The sequence below is a fragment of the Sciurus vulgaris genome (genome assembly GCF_902686455.1).
Source record: "Sciurus vulgaris genome assembly, chromosome: 4".
In the NCBI taxonomy this organism is placed as follows: domain Eukaryota; kingdom Metazoa; phylum Chordata; class Mammalia; order Rodentia; family Sciuridae; genus Sciurus; species Sciurus vulgaris.
Genome location: NC_136464.1, coordinates 62,430,518 through 62,443,389, shown reverse-complemented (window position 1 = coordinate 62,443,389; position 12,872 = coordinate 62,430,518).

The following is a 12,872-nucleotide window of genomic DNA, read 5'->3' as shown; positions in this document are numbered from 1 at the left end:
CTGTAATGCAAGGATGGTTTAACATCCATAAATCAATAAATGTAATCCGTCATGTCAATAGACTTAAGGATAAGAATCATATGGTTATTTCAATTGACGCTGAAAAAGGGTTCAACAAAATACAAAACCCCTTCATGCTCAAAACACTAGAAAAAATAGGGATAGTAAGAACACACCTGAACATTGTAAAAGCTATTTATGCTAAGCCCATGACCAACATCATTCTTAAAGGAGAAAAACTGAAACCATTCCCTTTAAAAACGGGAACAAGACAGGGATGTCCTCTTTCACCACTTCTATCAACATTGTCTCGAAACTCTAGCCAGAGCAATTAGGCAGACTAAAGAAATTAAAGGGATATGAATAGGAAAAGAGGAACTTAAGCTGTCACTATTTGCTGATGACATGATTCTATATTTAGAGGATCCAAAAAACTCCAGAAAACTTCTAGATCTCATCAATGAATTCAGCAAAATAGCAGGTTATAAAATCAACACACATAAATCTAAAGCATTTTTATATGCAGGCGATAAAACAGCTGAAAGGGAAATGAGGAAAACATTTCCATTTGCAATAGCCTCAAAAAAAAAAAAAAAAAAAAAAAAACTCGGGCATCAATCTAACCAAATAGGTAAAAGGTCTCTACAATGAAAACTACAAAACATTAAAGAAAGAAATTGAGAAAGGCCTTAGTAGATGGAAAGATCTCCCATGTTCTTGGATAGGCAGAATTAATATTGTCAAAATGGCCATACTACCAAAAGTACTATACAGATTCAATGCAATTCCAATTAAAATCCCAATGACATACATTACAGAAATAGAGCAAGCAATCATGAAATTCATCTGGAAGAATAAGAAACCCAGAATAGCTAAAGCAATCCTTAGCAGGAAGAGTGAAGCAGGGAGTATTGCAATACCAGATCTTCAACTCTACTACAAAGCAATAGTAACAAAAATGGCATGGTATTGGCACCAAAATAGACAGGTAGATCAATGGTACAGAATAGAGGACATGGACACAAACCCAATTAAATACAATTTTCTTATACTAGACAAAGATGCCAAAAATATGCAATGGAGAAAAGATAGCCTCTTCAACAAATGGTGCCGGGGAAACTGGAAATCCATATGCAACAGAATAAAACTAAAACCCTATCTCTCAACCTGCACAAAAATCAACTCACAATGGATCAAAGTCCTCAGAATCAGACCAGAGACCCTGCATCTTTTAGAAGAAAAAGTAGGTCCAAATCTTCAACTTGTTGCCTTAGGATCAGACTTCCTTAACAGGACTTCCATAGCACAAGAAATAAAAGCAAGAATCAACAATTGGGATAGATTCAAACTAAAAAGCTTTCTCTCAGCATAGGAAACTACCAGTAATGCTAAGAGAGAGCCTACAGAGTGGGAGAATATCTTTGGCAATCATATTTCAGATAGAGCGCTAATTTCCAGAATATATAAAGAACTCAAAAAACTCTATATCAAGAATACAAATAACCTAATCAACAAATGGGCTAAGGACATGAACAGATGCTTCACAGAAGAAGATCTACAAGCAATCAATAAACATATGAAAAAATATTCACCATCTTTAGTAATAAGAGAATTGAAATCAAAACTACACTAAGATTCCATCTCACCCCAATTAGAATGGCGATTATCAAGAATACACGCAACGATAGCTGTTGGAGAGGATGTGGGGAAAAAGGTACACTCATACATCGCTGGTGGGGTTGCAAATTCGTGTAGCCACTCTGGAAAGCAGTGTGGAGATTCCTTAGAAAACTTGGAATGGACCCACCATTTGACCCAGCTATCCCACTCCTTGGCCTATATGCAAAGGACTTAAAATCAGCATACTACAGAGATACAGCCACATCAATGTTCATAGCTGCTTAATTCACAACAGCCATACTGTGGAACCAACCTAGATGTCCTTCAATTGATGGATGGATAAAGAAACTGTAGCATATATATACAATGGAATATTACTCAGCTATGAAGAATAATAAACTTATGGTATTTGCAGGCAAATGGATGCAGTTGGAGAATATCATGCTAAGTGAGATAATCCAATCTCAAAAAACCAAAGGATGAATGATCTTACTGATAAGCGGATGATGACACATAATGGTGGGTGGGAGGGGGACAAGAATGGAGGAAGGAGGGACTGTATAGAGGGCAAAGAGTGGTGGGAGGGGTGGCGGGGAGGAAATAATAACAGAATTTATCAAACATCATTACCCTATGTAAATGTATGATTATGCAAATGGTATGCTGTTACTTCATGTACAAATGGAACAACATGTATCCCATTTGTTTACAATAAAAATAAATTAAAATTTAAATAATGTAAAGAATGAATTTTCCGTTCAGAGTCGTAATAGAAAGATGTCGGTGTGTATCCTTGTGGAAAAAGTATTAGAGAAAACACTATTCAAACACTAAGAGTAGTGCTGTGGTGAATGAACACATGGTCTATTTGATGAATTATTCAGTTATTAAAATGATAATTCTGTACATAAAATATGCATCTGACCATATAGGTTGTATATGCCTGACTGAAATTTTTAAATATTTTGAATGTCATCTATACCTGTAATATAGAAAAAAATATTTAGGATAATGTAATTTGAACAAAGTTTAAAACAAAATTTAACAAAGTTTGATTCACTTGTTTTTGAAAGTCACATTCATATTTAAAAATGGAATACTTAGAGTAAAAACTTCTGACATTACCAATACAGGAATATGATCAGTTTTCAAAAATTAGTTAAAGCAACAAATTACAAAATGGATGCATATAGATATTATTTTCTTACATTTAAAGCATACATATGGAGCTTCATTCACTAACCTTCAATGATAAAGCAAGAACATTCTACAAATTTTGGTCTTAAAATTGAAGATTCAAATTTTTTTCTTATAGACTATATATACATGGTTAATGCATCATTTATTATCTTCCTTTACGCATTTATCTTTCAGTATGCTAGAAATGATTTCATTACTTTTTTAGCCTTTTTAAAATGATATTGGGATCAAACTCAGGGTTTTGTGCATGTTAGACAAGCCCTCTACATTGGAACTTTATCCCCAAGCCCTATTTTCCTTTAAAGAGGAGTAAGAACACTAGACAAGAAAGCTGACTACAGAATACTTCTGTTTTGTGATTTTTTTCCCCCTAAATCATTTGAAAACTTCCCACAATATTTAATCTAACAGCAGTTTTTAATTGACCTATTTATTCTTTCTCAGTGATTCAGCTTAATTTTCATAGAAATAATCTCTCTTATTCATATTCATGTTTCTATAATAGTTTATTATATTATTATGTAATTAAATTACTTTATTGGTTTACCTTATTATGTATTATAAACACAATCACAAGTATCTCAGATGGGGGAATGATGAAATAAGTTTTGAGTGTACTCTGAAACATCTGTAAGTAAATAAAACAATTTATCCAAGTTGTATAAATTGCTCTATTAATAGTCTAAAATTCTGAAAGCCAAAAAATTGTGAGTTAGCTGGAAACCATTGAAAAATTACTTTAATCTTTTTTTTCCCCCCTTTAGGCATCCAGGGAATCCACTGCAATAGTTACAATGCAATTGAACAGTGTGTTACAAAGCGGTAGGCAACAGTATCAGATTTGGCTTCATGGAAGTCAGCACTTCTGAGCCATCAGAAACAGGAAGTTCTCTAAGATCTGATAACAAGGAGACAGAGATTAAAGGTGCAATTAATGCCCAATGCTAGACTGAGCATTTTCTCACCCTCAGGATTTAAAACAATAACAAAAGCATTCTAGAAGCAGTGCTAATCAATGTAGGTAGTAAGCAGATATTCAGTTTCTAGGATACGTAAGGTAGATCCCGATGCCAAAATGGTCTTAATGATTCTCCCTTCACATGGGAGTAGAAAATGTTTTCTGCCATAAAGGAAAGTTTTTAATATGCTTGCATTAATTCCATCCTCCAAATCAACAATGTATGAATATTCGCCATCAGGACACAGGAATGGAATGGGAAAGGAATAGACTATTTTCTCTGAAAAACAAGCAGAAATGTCTCCAAACAAAGCACAGAACAACCAAAACAAAATAATAACAAACAAACAAAAAATGTTACAGTGAATCGAGCAACAAACCAAGACTCTTGGCTTGGCATTCAACTCCAAGCCCGACGTCGTTTCTGATCCTCCTTCACAGTAAAATATCTAGAAAGAGTTATCAACACTTGCCATCTCCAGTGCCCTTTCTCCTGTTTTCTGTTGTCTAAACCAATTTTCTCTTCTAATACTCTTTTAAAATTGCTCCTGTCAATGTCAATAATGACCTCCATGTTGCTGAATCCAGTGGTGAATTCAGTCTACACCTTAAGTGACTTACTGCCCCATTTGACACAGTTATCGTATCTTGCTATATATATATATATATGTATATATATATATATACATATATATATATATATGTAATTCCTGAAGCATCTGAACAAGTCCTAGTTTAACTTCTATCTCATTAGTCACCCTTTCTAAGTCTACTTTTTTTTTTTGGGGGGGGGGTAGATCATTTATATTTATTTATTTATTTTTTATTTTTTAAATTATTTATTTATTTATTTTTTTTTTCACATGTCCTTTTTTTATTTTTTATTTTTTTTTCTTTTTTATTGTAAACAAATGGGATACATGTTGTTTCTCTGTACATGGCGTAAAGGCATACCATTTGTGCAATCATAAATTTACATAGAGTAATGTTGTTTGATTCATTCTGTTATTTTTCCCTTCCCCCCACCCCTCCCACCCCTCTTTACCCTCTATACAATCCTTCCTTCCTCCATACTTGCCCCCCTCCCTAACCCTAACTCTAACCCTAACACTAACCCGTCCCTCCCCCCCATTATGTGTCATCCTCCACTTATTAGTGATATCAACCAACCTAGATGCCCTTCAATTGATGAGTGGATAAATTATTTATTTTTTATTGTTTTGGAGACTGCATTTTGATTCTTAGTCTACTTTCTTGATTCCCCATCTCCTAGAGCTTTGGAGTACCCAAGAGAACAATCCTTCTTGTACTGATAACTCCTTAGTAGGACTTGCCTCTTTTTAAGGTTTTTAATATCACATATTTGCTGTTGATAGCTATGCTAGTCAGCTTTCATTGCTGTACCAAAATACCCAAGAAAACCAAGTTAAAAGTAAAAAATGCTTTACTTTGGCTCACAAATTTCAGTCCATGGTTATTTGTTTCCATTCTTTCTGGGTCTGTGGTGAGGCCAAACATCATGGTAGAGAGCATGTTTTAGAACAAAGCTGTTTGCATCATAGAAGCTAGAAAGCAAAGAGAGAAAGGGGCCAGGATCTTAAAATCCTAACTTCCTTCAAACACCTACACCAAAGGTTCTAAAGTTTGTCACAAACTGGTGACCAAGCCTTTAGCATCTGGGCATTTGGGGAACATTTAAGATCCAAATCACACAGTAACTTATACTTCTCTCTTAAATTCTGACTGGAATATCATCTGTATGTTAGATACTTTTGTGTCTAATAGAAATTTCAAAATCAAATCTCTAATTGAAGTCATCTTCCCTTCAAATTTTTCATCATCCTTCATTGTCTGAGTTAATGATGTCTCCTTTCCTGGTGCTGGGATAAAACTTTTGAACTCACTATGACTTATGGTGTACTTCACATCTTATCTGTTCAAAAGTCCCATCCTTCCTGACTTCAAAATATATCCAGAATTCAAATACTTGTTTTCATGACTTCCCTTGCTCAACAACCTGACTTTTGCCTGAATTTTTGCCAATGATTCCTTCACTTGATCTCTTTGTTCTCTCTTTCCCTCCAATTGTCTATCTCACAAAAAAGTTGTAGTGGTCCTTTTAAATTTCATGCTCAATCAAGTGACTCTTGGGTATGAAACCTTTAGTGTCTCCCCACCTCCTGTGAAGGAGATCTACTATGGGGACATGACTCAGACTGACAACTTAGCTTCAAACATGCTGTTCTCAGTCTCCTCTGACCAGAGTAAACACATTTTGTCTTGAGTGCTACCTGGTCACTGGCATACTTTCATTTTATGCATGAGATAGCTTTTTTTTTTTTCATTCTGTTATATTTTTCCTTCCCGCCCACCCATCCCACCCCTTTTTGCCCTCTATACAGTCCTTCCTTCCTCCATTCTTGCCCCCCCTCCTTAACCCTAACCCTAAACTTAACCCTAACCCTAACGCTAACCCCTCCCACCCCCCATTATATGTCATCATCCGCTTATCAGCGAGATCATTCATCCTTTGGTTTTTTTGAGATTGGCCTATCTCACTTAGCATGATATTCTCCAATTTCATCCACTTGCCTGCAAATGCCATAAGTTTATTATTCTTTATGGTGGAGTAATATTCCATTGTATATATATGCCACAGTTTCTTTATCCATTCATCAATTGAAGGACATCTAGGTTGGTTCCACAATCTGGCTATTGTGAATTAAGCAGCGATAAACATTGATGTGGCTGTATCTCTGTAGTATGCTGATTTTAAGTCCTTTGGGTATAGGCCAAGGAGTGGGATAGCTGGGTCAAATGGTGGTTCCATTCCAAGCTTTCTGAGGAATCTCCACACTGCTTTCCAGAGTGGCTGCACTAATTTGCAGCTCCACCAGCAATGTATGAGTGTACCTTTTTCCCCACTTCCTCGCCAACACCTATTGTTGCTTGTGTTCTTGATAATCGCCATTCTAATTGGGGTGAGATGGAATCCTAGGGTAGTTTTGATTTACATTTCTCTTATTACTAAAGATGGTGAACATTTTTTCATATACCTGTTGATTGCTTGTAGATCTTCTTCTGTGAAGTGTCTGGTCATTTCCTTAGCCCATTTGTTGATTGGATTATTTGTATTTTTGGTGTAGAGTTTCTTGAGTTCTTTATATATTCTGGAAATTAATGCTCTATCTGATGTATAAGTGGCAAAGATTTTCTCCTACTCTGTAGGCTCCCTCTTCACATTACTGATAGTTTCCTTTGCTGAGAGAAAGCTTTTTAGTTTGAATCTATCCCAGTTGTTGATTCTTGTTTTTGTTTCTTGTGCTATGGGAGTCCTGTTAAGGAAGTCTGATCCTAAGCCAACAAGTTGAAGATTTGGACCTACATTTTCTTCTGTAAGATGCAGGGTCTGGTCTGATTCCAAGGTCCTTGGTCCATTTTGAGTTGAGTTTTGTGCAGGGTGAGAGATAGGGGTTTAATTTCATTCTGTTGCATATGGATTTCCAGTTTTCCCAGCACCATTTGTTGAAGAGGTTATCTTTTCTCCATTGCATATTTTTGTCCCCTTTGTCTAGTATGAGAAAATTGGATTTATTTGGGTTTGTGTCCATGTCCTCCATTCTGTACCATTGATCTACCTGTCTATTTTGGTACCAACCATACTATTTTTGTTACTATTACTTTGTAGTAGAGTTGAAGATCTGGTATTGCAATACCCCCTGCTTCGCTCTTTCTACTGAGGATTGCTTTAGCTATTCTTGGTTTCTTATTCTTCAAGATGAATTTCATAATTGCTTGTTCTATTTCTGTAATGTACGTCTTTGGGATTTTAATTTTAATTGCATTGAATATGTATAGCACTTTTGGTAGTATGGCCATTTTGACAATATTAATTCTGCCTATCCAAGAACATGGAAGATCTTTCCATCTTCTAAGGTTTTCTTTAATTTCTTTCTTTAGTGTTCTGTAGTTCTCATTGTAGAGGTCTTTCACCTCTTTTGTGAGATTGATTCCCAAGTATTTTATTTTTTTCGAGGCTATTGTGAATAGGGTAGTTTTCGTAACTTCTCTTTCTGAAGATTCATCACTTATGTATAAAAATGCATTGGATTTATGAGCATTGATCTTGTAACCTGCTACTTTACTAAATTCACTTATGCGTTCTAAGAGTTTTCTGGTAGAATTTCCAGGTTCCTCTAAATATATAATCATGTCATCAGCGAACAGGGATAGTTTGAGTTCTTCTTTTCCAATTCGTATCCTTTTAATTTCTTTGGTTTGTCTAATTGCTCTGGCTAGAGTCTCAAGAACAATGTTGAATAGAAGTGGTGAAAGCGGGCATCCCTGCCTTATTCCAGTTTTTAGGGGGAATGCTTTCAGTTTTTCACCATTTAGAATGATATTGGCCATGGGCTTAGTGTAGATGGCCTTTACAATGTTAAGGAATGTTCCCACTATCTCTGTTTTTTCCAGTGTTTCGAGCATGAAGGGGTGCTGTATTTTATTGAATGCTTTTTCTGCATCTATTGAAATAATCATGTGATTCTTGACTTTAAGTCAAGAATCACATGATTATTACAGGCATTTAATTACAGGCATGTGCCACCTGAACACTTAAAATTAAGAAACCATACTTCCTCTGAATATAGATACAGCAAAATGGAGACAGACTTTTATAGTATATTTTATATATGCTATCCTCATATACTGTAATGTACATGCACTCTACTCAGTTTGCTCACATGTGGGATGAGAAATAGTGCTATGGAGGAAAATAAATCAGGAAAGGGAATAGATACTGTTGGGAAGGGAGAGGTTATTATATAAGGCAATCAGTAAAGACTTCAGTGTCAACTATCATTTGAGCAAGATCTGAACAAAAGTAAAAAAACTATCTCAGGGGAATCCAAGATGGTGGACTAGAGAGTGACTGCATCTCCCGTCTCTCCAGAACCCAGGATTCAAGAAGGGGAGGCATTGAGAGACTCGGAGTAACATAGAGCCGCGGGATAAGTCTCTCCCACTGGGTGAAGCTCTGCCCGGGGTGGCAGGCCTGGACAGGGGCAGCTTCTCAGAGCAGGGCAGGGCAGCTAGAGTCTTCCCCAAGTAGCCCTGCTCCCTCCAGCAGCAGGCTCGATCCACACCCAGCTTCTTGGAGCAGGTCGCCCAGTGAGAACCTTTCCGCACAGAGCCAGCTCTAAGCCCCGAATCCAGCGGCGGGCCCTGGCCCACAGGCAGCTTCTTGGACCAGGGCAGGGCAGCAAGAGACTTCCACAAGCAGCCCCGCTCCCTCCGGCGGCAGGCTCGATCCACACCCAGCTTCTCGGAGCAGGCTGCCCAGTGAGAGCCTTTCTGCACAGAGCCATGAGGATCAATGGGTTTTAAACAGAGTAAAGAAGTTCATGTTTTCATAGAGTGATTTGTATGTATTACAGTATTAGCCTTCTTTCTGTGTGTATTTTTGCTGCCAGAAGAACATAATATTAACCTCCACTTCATGGGTTCTCCTGCCAGGATGTCATCTGTCATGTTTTCATGCAGTCAGGGGGACCCTTACCAGGACAATGGTGAAATCCTCCTGAACCTCCAGAATCATGAACTGAATACATTTCTTTTAATAATAAAATACCTGTAGGGAACTTTCCTCAAGCTTATTTGACAGCAGTTGCAGACACCATGGTTTAAATAAATGCAGCAGTCTGGATGGAGAAACTGAGGAAATGGTAAAGACTCTCCATGGATTGTAGACCTTTGCAGTTACTGAGGCTGAGCTATGAGCTGCAGGAAAGCCTCGCTCAACAGGCATCACGGCAAGCTGTGGTGTGAGTTTGCCCTGCTGCCTTGCCTCATGCTGTGTGCTGGAGCTTGCCCTTCCCCCAGTCCTTTGTCTCAGACTTGTTGCTGGACAGAATCACTTAGGGATACTTGGTTTGTTTACTTTAGTACAACGTGTAGCTTACTTGTATGTTGGTTCTGTTGTGTTTTAACAAGCATTTTAACCTGATTGGATAACATGCCTATATATGCTTGTACAATCATGAGTAAAATTAGAACTGTGCCTTCTGAGCCTGGTCTCCGATGTCTGAGTTCTTTGGGTGACATCATCATCCTCACCTTCAGCACAACCTCCTTTCAGAATAACTACTAATACCCAGCCTCAGGCATTTTATTATAGCAACAAAAATAGACTAATTCAGGAAGGAAGACAACAAAATATCTATGGATGCCATTTTATAGATGGTAGTACAAAGATAGTGGGATAGAAAGAGCCAATTTAATCCTGGAAGAGTGCTCTGAATGTATATTTATACTGTATGTCTTCATCAATATGTGGAAAAATTATGACAAAATGGATAAAGCAGTTTTACGTGCTTGAAAGTAATGTGAAACTATTTCCATTTCATTCTGTTAAATAAGTCCAGCACAGAGAGTATCTATAAAAAGGCAGTTGAGTTTGGTAGCCAAGGACATAGACAGTGGAAATAGATACTCTTTAATCTGACATTCACCAGTGGGGTATTCTGGGAGATATTTTTCATTGATTCTTCGGTTCTTCCATCAATAAATATGATAGTGTTGTTGCAAGGATTAAAACATAAACTATATTAAAAAGTGCTTAATACAGTGACTCTCACATAATAAAACTCAAATAAATTCAGAAATCATGTTTAATTGTTATATTTATGCTTCCCTCTCACCTCCATTTTTTCCTTCCCTTCTTTCAAGTTACAAATTATCAATTACCTTTATTTCTAGAGACTGATAAAGACCTGGAGGAACACAACTTGAGAGTCATATTTGGTCCTGTCAGTGTGTACTGGGGAGGGGGTACAACTGGAGATTTCTTTGGGCTAGCAGAGGCTATGGCTCCCCATGACCTTTGCAGTGTAGAGAGCTCACTGAGATTACTGAGGAATGGTTGAAGAAATTCAGTAGAACTAAGGGATCCCCTGAGAAAAAGGAATTAAGATTCTGACCCTTTTATTTAAAATGAGACATAATATGTATGTGGTAAAATCCACAATTCTGAAAGTTTCTGACTCTTTTGCTTTAACCATTTAGGGCATCTCTGGTATACTGGTATGAATTTGAATGAGACATTCAAGAAGGAAAAGACATCATGGATATTGGAAGGGAAATTTACCATAAGGAGAGGAGGATACTCATCTTCTCTGGGAGTCAATATCCATGGCCAATATATAGGTTTGGGAAGTGTTAGGGGGAATAATGACCCCTAGTTCTGTGCAAATGGTGAGGTTTAAGCTTGAAAATTGTGCTTTAAGTGTTGAGGAAAAATGTAAAAATATATGAATGTATATGAATTTGAGATTCTTTCAACCATAAATTCTATAACTTTGTGAAGCTCTTTTTTGTATGGAAAGAATGATTGAATTGAACCACAAGAAATGACTTCCTTTTCTTTACATTTACAGCAATGATAGCAGCAATCTCTATGGAGGATTGAGAATCCCAAGATATTGGAAATATTTTTTTTTAAGTTCTTCTTCTGAGAGGCACTTGTATCTTTGACCAGTTCCTTGTGTTGAGTTACTATGTGGGTAGTCACTACAGGCCTGTCTAGGTAAGTAGGGAGGAGTAAGAAACAGAAAAGAAAATGTTCTTGGTATTTTATTGAACAATTATATTTTTATTTTATTAAATATTATGAGATGTGATCTTCTTTTGATTCCTAAGATGGTAAAATGGAATACATACATGCATACACATGCACACACACTCACACACACGTACACTCACGAACATATGTATAACATGTATATCAACATATAAAACATTAATTTATCATTATCACTATTAATATTATAATTTTAGGTACAAATTTGGATGATATTGAGTATGCAAAAAATGAACTAGATGTCTCCTAACTATAAGAAGTTTGTTGTAATAGTAAAACAGACATGTCTGAAATTGACATTTCATTATTTAGGTTGAGGAATTCAGTTGGATTGTGGAAAATACACCACAGTCATACAAATAGAAACAGTTGAGAAGGCATTCTTACTGGACAATGAGGTTATCGAAGTGTTATGGTTTGGAGATTGAATGTCCCTCAAAGATCTGTATGTTAAAGGCTTGGTCCCAAGGAAGCATTATTGGAAAGTCGTGGCAACTTTAAGAGGTGGGGCCTATTGGGAATGTCTTTGATCATTAAGAGCATGCTCCCAAAGGGATTGTGGGATCCTGGTCTCCTTCCTCTCTCTCCATCCTGGTCATGAGGTAAGCAGCATTGCTCTGCCATGTGCTCCCACCATGACATGTTGCCTGGTCACAGACCCAAAGCAACATGGCCAGTTTATCATGGACTGAATCCTCCAAATTTATGAGACAAAATAAAACATTTCTCTTTATAATTTGATTATCTTAGGTATTTTGTTAGGATGACTGAAAAATGACTAACTCCTAGGTAGAAGGGGAAACCAAAAACCAATTAGGAGAAGAGTGAAGAGTTGGGGGTGTCTGTTGTATGAGCAGGTTAATGAGGATTTAAGGATGGAAAGGGAATACATAACCAGATCTTAGAGGTCTTTAGAAACTTGGGTTTTTAATGATGTTAAAATTTTGTCATCTGGGAATATGTGATGCAAACTGTGCTTTAAATTATTTATTCTGTCAGTCAATATATGAAACACTGGAGAAAGAGGACAAGGGGAAAAGTGAGCAAGAGGAGTTTCTGTGTCCTCCAGTCTATGATTTGCTCAGTTCTTATGTAGTCTAGTGTCTCCAAACACCAGAACTCAAAATGCATCTCTGTCAGATACAAAAGTAGCACTGCAGGCTGGACTGTGTTTGTACTAGAGTTTTAAGGGCACTGATGACCTTGTTTAAATGTTAATAGAGATGGGTAGGATGCTGCTATAGGGAGTATGTGGCTTCCTGAGTGTGTAGCTTCCCATTTCTCAGATATCTTTCAAACTTACAGATAAGACTATGGATAATTTGATTTACACATCTCCCAACAAAGCAAATTATTATCCAGAAATTAAATGAGTTATCTAAAAGCAGCTACATAACTATCACATTTGGCAACCTAGATATAGAGTATGCCTTCTTTAATTTTAAATATTAAATTCAT